The sequence below is a fragment of the Loxodonta africana genome, chromosome 9 (assembly GCF_030014295.1).
Source record: "Loxodonta africana isolate mLoxAfr1 chromosome 9, mLoxAfr1.hap2, whole genome shotgun sequence".
NCBI classification, from domain to species: domain Eukaryota; kingdom Metazoa; phylum Chordata; class Mammalia; order Proboscidea; family Elephantidae; genus Loxodonta; species Loxodonta africana.
The window spans coordinates 75,717,874-75,727,918 of record NC_087350.1 but is presented as its reverse complement, the minus strand read 5'-3'; positions in this window follow the sequence as shown (position 1 = coordinate 75,727,918).

The following is a 10,045-nucleotide window of genomic DNA, read 5'->3' as shown; positions in this document are numbered from 1 at the left end:
GGCCAAGGATGGGGGGCCCCAAGGATCATTGACATTTAAGGATTGGGCAAGAGAAGACACTCAAGCAAAGGGAAATGAAGCAAAACTGTCAGAGAGGTGGGGGAGATGCAGAAGAATGTGACCTGATGAAACAGAGTGAGTCCCTTTAAAAGTAGGGAAGTCATCCAGTTAACTGAGATGCTGTTCAGATGGTACTGGATAGCGTGTGCAGTTTAAGAGGGACCAATTGGGAGCAAGGAGTGCTGTGTTCCATCCTCACTATGCCTCTGGGTACTTCTGTGGCTTTGGTTTATTAAATTAAGTCTCTGGGTCTCAGTTTTCATATCTGAAAAATAAGTAGGCAATCTTGAATATAAGAGAACAAGAGCCTGATAATTTTTGTTCACCTGTGGATGAGGGTTTAAAGGCTGCCCTTGACAACACGCTTGTTACCAGGGCAGGCTCTGGGATTACTCAGTTCTGGGCCCAAACTTTGAAGGCATCATTTACCAGTTCTGTGATTCTGGGCAAGTTACAAGTTACTTAAGCTCATTAAGCCTTAGTTTCCTCAGAAATAAGTCTAATAAAAGTAGGGCTGTGTGTGTGTGTGTGTGTGAATATTTAAAGAGACAAGCCATGTGACATGTTTAGCACAATGCCTGTACAGTGTAAGTGTACAAACACACCAGCAACAACAAAACCCTGTGAAAATTATGATGAAGAAGAAAGTTGCATTAGACCATCTCTAGAGTCCTTCTCAGCTCAGCACCCTTTGTGTATGCGTCCCTTTTTGTCTGTGATGCTCTGATGAGCCACTCAATAGGAATTTATCTCCTAAATATTGACTAAGAAGAAGGATTTTTTTTCCTTACTGCTGACATATTTTTCAGAGCCAAGAGACAATATTCTGATGCAAAAAATACAACATAAAATGCAAAGACGCTAAAAAAATAGAAAAGCAAACCAGAATGTGGCTCCCTCCTCCTCTCCTCCTGAGGCAGGTAAGGAGCCTGTGCTGCACGGAATTGAAAGAGTGCCTTCCGCTAATGACCCGTAATAAATTGTTTCCTCCATCCAGTCACTGGGACTGGTGATTATTTGTTTCTCAGCATTTTGTAGTAAAATGAGAATGAACTCTGAACTTGGAAAGAATGCGGTGGCTGAGTATTCCTCTTTCTTTTATCACACCTGGTCAGGGGGTCTCATTGCTTTCCCCGTGAGAGTAACGTTGTAGGCACCTTTCGTTTGTGCAACATCTGTAAATATGCAGGATTTATAAGAAATGGGCTATTAATTTGGATCCCAGACTAAATTTAGGACCCAGCAAGGTGGAAAGATAAAGAGGTCTGACTTAAAGCATGTTACACAGCAGGAGTGAGAAGGTGAGAAGGTCTCACCTTTGGGGTGACCAAAGTGATTATTTTGCAATGCAAAGCCATGCTTGTCTGCCTGCAAAGCCAGGCTAATGTGACCACATGGATTAAAGACCCAGAAAAGAAGTAAGAACTATGGTTTATGTACTAATCACTTTTTTTTTTATTTGTAAAAAAAGGCCTTGGTTTGCATTTTCTAGGTATTATTTGAGCTGCTCACCTCTGGATAAACCCTCAACCCCAATTCCCACCCATTGCCCAACTTAGCTGCTTGAAATGCAATACCACTGCTCTCACCCATGGAAAATAATTATTATGGAAATCTGTTTTTGGACACACATCTTTATATGCTAGCATTCAAGAAATTTCAAGAGATTTATTCTGATAATATATGGGATAAACTTAAACCCAGTTTGTCAGGAATCATATACTCTTTGCTCTCTGTGTGTGGTTGCTAGGAGTCGGAATTGACTTGGCGGCAACGGGTTTGGTTTGTTTTAGAATAGCCAGGTGCATTTCTAAGCTTTTTCTTATTTAATATATTCACAGTGATCCCACAGTTAGGGCTGTTGTTCCCCCCATTTTACAGTTGAGAGATCTATGGTTAGTAATGAAAAGTAATTTGCCCAAAGACACGTAGCTAAACAGTGTTGGAGTCAAATTTAAACCCAGGTCTGCCCAATTCCAAAGCCCATTCTTTGAGCTGATATGTAATGCTTCTGTGTACAAAAAGGTATTCTTAAACTTTAAGAAATATACATCCTTTTGCCCATTGGTACTTGCATTTTGCTTAGCTTGCTGCAGGATCTTTCTGTATTCCTTTATTATAATGCTTACTGCTTTGTATTATAGTTTGTTTCATTCTTTTTCAGAGTTCCTTGACTTTTTTGTGTGGTGGGAGATGGTAGTAGTGGTCATGAACTCCTTTGAGGGTTTATCAAAGTTAGGATCTCTCTCTGAAAAAATGGATATGCATTTAGACTGGGTTGATGATTACTTACATAACATCATAGATTTTCCCCCAACAATATATAATTTGAGTGTACTTAGATTTTTCTAGCCCCATGGGATCACTCTTGTTTAGTATCCTAATACTAAATACTTCATAAAGGAAACCCATTTCCCTCCTGAAAATGTCTGAACGTTAGCTGTAAGTGCTTCTGAGTCTTCACTGTTATGTGTCACTTCTTGGTCCACCTACTGCTGCAGGACCAGCTCTCTCAGGTACTCCTCTCCAAGTGGACACAGCCCCTCCATCCATTCCCTAAGGCAGTGAAAAGATAAGGCTAGAGACAGTGGTTGACACACTCAGTAAGAACCCGAGGATAACTTGAGGTAATTTAAGAGGAGGAAACACAAAAGGAAAAAAGCTAACAATTGGGCATTAGATGTAACTGCTACAAAATTTTCTTACAGAACACTTTAACCAATACATGGCCATCCTGTTGAATAAATGAAATAAGTGGATTAATGAAGGAATAAATCTAAAGACCCTTTAGATATTAATGGACTAAACTAAAACCAAACTCACTCCCATCAAGCCGATTTCAACTCACAGCAACCCTCTAGGACAAAGTACAACTGCCCCATAGGGTTTCCAAGAAGCAGCTAGTGGATTTGAACTGCTGACTTGTGCTTAGCAGCCATAGCTCTTAACCACTGCACCACCAGGGCTCCAGGGGTTCAAATTCTTGCACAAGACTGTAAGTTCCTTAAGGGTAAGAATTTTCTTCTGTGTTCTTCACCATTCTAAACTTAGAAGCTGGTGCTCAAAAACTATTTGTTAAATATATTGAACGAATAAATTCATGAGCCCAAGAAAGGCAACGCTTTTACACTGGAATAATACAGAAGTTTAGTTCCTCTTGTTTAAACTCCTTTAAGGCCAGGCTAGAATCCTTTTAAAGAGTATTCCCAAATACAAGAGCAGTAAGCCCCCAAAAGAGAATTCTGCCATCACCTCCACAACACTGTTTATAAAATACCACCCTTTCCCACTTAGTACACTTTCTAGTTATTTTTATGTAATTGCCTATCTTTTCCACTAGTCTATGAGCTCATAAACTCTGTAAGTCATTTTTATACCCAGATTTTAGACAGAGCAACTCAATAAATATTTGTCGAAGAAGACCTGTTGAATCAATGAATGAATGAAAAATTCAATCAATCAATTGGTTAATCCATGGATCACAGATTGTATTAGACTGTAAAAACTTTGCAAAGGCTATTCTACCCTTTGTTTTCCTGTCCTGTGGCATAGAATCTAGCACATTGTAGGTGTATCACTAAATGTTTGCTGAATGAAATAAATACACACATAAATGGTAGTCTTGGTCAAGTAGCGTGATTATATATTTTTTGTCCAATTTGAGACCCTTTGTTAGCCTAAGCAAGCACTATTAATAATTATGGCAGGATAACAGGCATAGCCCAAAACTGCCCGGGAAAACTGGGAGATTTGGTCACCTTTTAGGCAAAGAAGGTCCCTGGGTGGCGCAAATGGTTTGCACTTGGCTACCCACCCAGTGGTGCATTGGAACAAAGGCCTGGCGATCTGCTTCTGTAAAGATGATAGCCAAGAAAACCCTATTGAGCTCAGTTCTACTCTGTAACTCATGGGTTGCCATGAGTTGGAATCAACTTGATGGCAACTGGTTTGGTTTTTTGGATGGATAAGAATGATACCAAACAAAGTAGATTTTTGTTTAGGAAAAATAAACACCAAAGACATTGTAATGCAGCTCCCCTTAACTTTTTTTTTAATCCCACTCCATGCCATGAAGTAACCCCTAAAGAGTTGAGCTGCACGTATTATCTACCTTGGAAGTCCCAGGATCTTTCCTATGTCCAGGGGACCCTGAAGATTGGGAGGCTGACTCAAAACATTCCAGAGAGCAGTTGGGCATTTGTCTGATAGGCTGAGGGGTAAATTGTTGTAAGGACTTACATTTTTGTGTTTCTTTGATATAGAAAAGGAATAAACACCCCACGAATGCTAACCTAACACTCCCGGTTACTGAAAATTTTCCCAGCCTGCTTTGGTCTAAAGATTCTTCTTAGGGCCTCTTTGGACCAGATTATAGCTCTTACATTTACCCACTAGCAGGTTAGATCTGCTTAGCTCAGACTAGGGCTAGCTGGCCTCCAGAGCCGGTGGTTTTGAGAGTGAACTCCCATTGCATTCCAGGTGATGGGACAAAACTAGAATTTTATAAAATTGGATGACCAATTGCCCCAATACCAGTTTTTGGAAGGCCACCCTTTCCTATTGATTTGAAGTGCCAGCTCAGTCATGTGGCAGGTTTCCATGTATCTGTGGGTCTGTCTTCCCAAGCAATTGTTTTAAAAAGAGAGACATCGTCATTATCATTGCCCCTACCACTTACTGAGAGCTTCTTTGGGGCTAGGAACTATACCACAAGCTTCACATGCATTATTTTATTTAATCCTCAAACAGTTCTGTTGAGATTGGTGGGTACTATTCATTCTGTATTTTTTTAGCAATGAGTAAATTGAATCATAGTAATGTCATATAAATTATCTAAGTAATCAGCTTGCCCTAGTAAGGGATGGAGACTGACAATAAACTCTACATTAAAGATACATTTGTTTTTTAATGCATAATGTAAGCTCGAGAAACCAGAATGCTTCCTTAAAATCCTGAGCTTTGTAAAAAGAGAGTCCATTTCAAATATATTCTCCATTGGGAAGGTGGATATAAGCACAGTTCCTGCCCCCCTCTGCTTCTGTGGCATCTTCTATGAAGGCTTTCTTTGGAGCATTTTGCCAGAGCCTATTCCATTAATAAGGATTAAGGAGTTCATTCAACTGTGTAAACAAAGGCAGTTCTCTGATGTAAATTCATGTAAGGAATGAAGCAAAGGTATTTATTATTCATCACAGATACATTAAGTGAATGTGCTTCTTAATGCCTGCATTTGGGTTTTCCAGTCAACTTTCTAGGGCTAATTATTTATTACTTTTATTCCTGGGTAAAGATTAGAAGTGAACTGGCTAAGGTATTCAGTTGAACTAGGGCTTGATAACTCCACTGAACACCAGAACCCCTTGGAATGTTTTCTAGTCAGAGAGGTCTCACTTCTTTATGAAATGATGAAAGTGTACACTATAAACAAAAACTCAATATATTCATATACTTTTGTATACACACACAAACACACCCAGTCTCTGCCTCTGGTTCAGATATTAGTGTTAATTAAAATTCTGCTTTTTTTACGCCCTACCCCAACCACAAAAACATATATAATAAAATCAAATCTTAATTGCCCATTGAATTGGAGATTTGCGCCATATTATAAAAGGATACAAAATAATCTCTCTCATAAATTGAAAATACTTGAAGAATTCTCTGAGAAACTCATGAGTTCTTCAAACTCCCAAAGTGAAGTTTCTAATTAATGACAGCAGTTCATTTCTGCTTAAAAATTCTCTTAAATTCTTAAAAATTCTGCTTAAATTTCCTTTCTTATATGAATCGCCAGTCTGAATTTTGGGAGACAGCAAATTCCAAAGGAACAAAGCCTAGAGATAATTTTCCTGTTGTTGCTGTGTTTTTCCTGTTTGCACTTACTTTACTGTGTTCTTCTGCACTCGTCCATTCTGGCATTTTTTAAATGGGGAGAATCATACATTCACACATGTCAGAACCAAATGAGATCTTAGAAATCACCTAGTTTAGAGATTCTCAAAGCGTGGTTCATGGATCCACAAGACCTTTTCAGGGGTCCCACGATATATTTTCATAACAATTTACTAACAGACTCTTTGCCTTTTTCACGCTCACCCTCTCACATATTTGCAGTAAAGCTTTCCAGAGGCTGCCTATCGTGTAATATCACAACAGATCGAATATAGAAATAAATAGGAGAATCCAGCTGTCTTCTATTAACTAGACACAAGAGAGATTTGCAAAAATATAAAACAGTGCCGTTCTTCTCATTTTCTGTTGTAGAAAATATATTTTTCATAAAATATGTTGTATATGTTAACTTGTATTATTGGAAACCCTGGTGGTGTAGTGGTTAAGTGTTACGGCTGCTAACCAAAGGGTCGGCAGTTCAAATCTGCCAGGCACTCCTTGGAAACTCTATGGGGCAGTTCTACTCTGTCCTATAGGGTCGCAATGAGTTGGAATCGACTCGAGGGCACTGGGTTTGGTTTTTGTTTTTTTAATGGGTTTATTAAGATTATTCTTAAATTAATATTTTAAACATTTCACCATTTTAAAGACTAGTACAGAAAACATTGTATAGATATACCCACGAAAACAAAAGTTCTCTTAGATCCGCAAAAATTTTTAAGAGTGCAAAGGGATCTTAAGAACTTCTGATCTAGTTTAGTTTAATACCATCATTTTACAGGCAAGGAAACCGAGACTAAAGACTTCCCCAAGGGCGTAGTTAATGCATTTAACCCAGTGTTACATTCTCCTCTCTCTCATGACTTTTCTAATCATTTCTTGGGTAGATCTAATACTATATTAGACTCTTAGAGAGCCAGGGCTATGTTATATGCTTCCGGCCTGTAGCATAATCATAGTTATGTAGAAAGCATTCAAAGTATACTTATTGAAAGAAACTTCTAGTGTGTTCTTCACGGGGTATAGGTAGCACATTCTTGCACAAAGCACTTGGTGTTAATATTCTAGCACTTCCACTGATAGATCCAAAATAATTTAGTAATCTGCAACCCTGCCACCTAAGGATAAACACTGTCAATTTTTTTTATCCTGCTTTTTTTTTTTAAATATGATTTTGAGTATTAGAGTCATATCCTAAATTTTAATGGGTTTTAATATAAGTGCCTTTGATCCTAGATAAAAGGTTGTATAAAGAGTGTTTTGGTAACTACATGCAATATCTATCACTGGCTGGTTTATTCATGACTCAGCTCTTTCAAAGTACTTTAGATTCTAGGCAAATACAAATAATCATTATGTGGCTCTGAGTGGCTCCGCTTTGCCACGAGAGAGGTGGGAAGACTTTATGTTTGATAATTTTCCAACAAAGTATCCCACAAATGTGAATGATTTGGCCATTGTTAGCAGGTGCCAAAACAGAACAGCTGGAGTTATTGTTTAAACTATTATTTATGAAAGGAAGAAAATGTGAATTATAAAGAATGTAAATCACAAAACAAATGTTCTAGTATTTAAAAGCAAAATAACAACAGCAACCAAACAGTCGTGAGATGAAGCACAGCAGGGGCAAGGTTCATCCCAGGCATCAGAATCTGTTTGATGATTCAATTGGGTTTTTGAGTTTGGGGTCCAAATTGCCTAAGTAATCAATCTCATCTATCACTAAAATAATGTAAATTTCACAGAAACAAAACAAAATATGGTGATCAGTCACCTCATAATTAAAAAGTACAAATGTAAATAACAACCAGAAGAAAATACCATTTCTTAAGTGTCAGAGTGGCAGGGATTAAAAAGTTACATAATACTCGGTGTTGGTAAGGATAGTAGAAATGTAAAATAAGTACAACCATTTGGAAGGCGACGTGGTAATATGTAGTAGAAATAAAAGGCGTTTATCTGCTCACTTAGCAAACCCCCTTTTTACTGATAATATTTAAGCAAGTTTGCAAAAGAATGCACAAGAACGTTTGTTGTACCATTATAAAAGCAAAAATTAGAAATAACCTACTGTATACTAATTGTGGATCATTTTAATAATCTATGATATATTTAGCCCACAAAATTTAAAGAAATCATTAAAAGAATTGAGGTATATATTTATACACTGATATTGAATGCTTTACAGGATATACTGCTAAGATGCAGAAATGTATATATAGCATATTCCATTGGTGTAAAGGCAAAGGGTATGTGTGTGTGTATATATATATACACACATACATGTACACACACACACATATATCACCAAATGAAAATAACAAAAATAGAAATCTTACGTAACTGATGCATTCATAAGACTATATTGCATATATGTTTGTGTATGCGTAGAAAATTTCTGAAAGAAAAAAAAGAAAAGCAAGAAATTGTTACCAGTGGCTATATCAGGTGAATAGAACTGGAGGTTGGAGTGGAGGAGGAAGGAGAATAGACTTTTACTTTTTGTTGGACTGTGGTCATGTATTACTTCTATAATTAAAAAAAAATTATGTTAATACAAAGCCTTAACATTTATACACCTTTTTTATCCAGAAGTACAATTTTTTGGAATTATTCCTTTGGAAATAATTATGTATGCATTTAAAGCCTTTGTCCTGATATTTTTTTTTACATTCTTAAAAACTGTGAAGAAATAGCCATGTAAGATGAGTTAAACGAATTGTAACGCATTATTGAAAATAACATTGTACACCAGTATTCATTATACATTTCTTGATGATTCCCCCTTGAAAAGTATGTGCAGTGTAACTGAACCATCTGGAAGGAGGGAAATGAATGATTTTAATTTTCTCCTTCTGTGTAAAATATGTATTTACTATTTTCCAAAGAAAAGGTATCACCGTTGTTTTAAAAAGAAGTCATTTTCAGAAAATAAAAAATAAAATGTAAGACATTTAGATATTCCTGCTATGAACAAAACAAGCCCTCTTAATATTCTTTTAACATCTGCTTCCATATTTTCATAGCCCAGTCTATTTTTGTAGTCTAAAAAAAAAAAAAGGTGGTAAAGACAACTTTTTAGTTACTCTGTCATTTTTACATTATAAAGCGTATGTATATTTTTATATTATATTATAAAGCCTATGTATGTATGTCTTTATATTTACATAGACAGGCAATGGGTACTCTACCCATAGAATTAAAAAGTGAGTACAGAAGGGAAAAAAGCCCTGCTTCATGAATCGCATTTGGCTGAGATTGCCTGTCTATGCTGTCCTTACGTTTAATATTGGGTTCATGTCCCCAGAGGATGCAAGTTTGGGCTTTAGCAATTTGGCTGCTGTTCAACTCTAGAAATATTCCTGATTAACAGCTTCAAACGTAAACAGCATTGTTAGCAGCCGCTTGAATGCTTCAGTACGGAGACTCTTGCCGCATTTAATCATTGTCTCCCCCTGGCAATCAATACTAGCAACCTGTGCATCCTTACTTGGTTACCCCAAGCAGTGCAGAGCTGAGCTCGACAGGTTTCGTATGGTGCCTCACACTTTGGGGGGAATGTGTGAGCAAGGAGTGCTGAGAGTGCATTTTTATTCCTCCAAATTGCAACAGGAAGTGGCACCCGCAGCTGTCTAGCTTTGGAACATCTGAGCAGGTGTGTTAAAACTTCATCCTCACGCTGTCAAATGCAAAGGGGTGGAGTCTGCCTGCTTGCTTGTTTGCTTATTTATTTATCGTTTATGTTGGAATAAACCCTGCAGAAACAAGTTCATGTCAGCAGAAGTTCATCTCACCATTCAAATGTTTGCTAAAATATTTGGATATTTGCAGGGAACATGGTTTGGGGCTTGAAAGAGGAATGCTTTCCTCCCGCTTTTTAGTTCTCCAAGAGACATGCTTCACTATTTGTTGGGACAGTTGTATATGTCTGGAAACCTATTGGACTGTCTCGTTCTTATAGATACAGACATTCAGATTCAGGAGGTGCTAGAACGTTAAATCAGGGATGGGAAAAGAGGTGATAAGAATTTTATTCTCTTGCGGAATTCATAAGCATTGTAATGCATTCTTACCCTGGATAATGTTTTAGTAG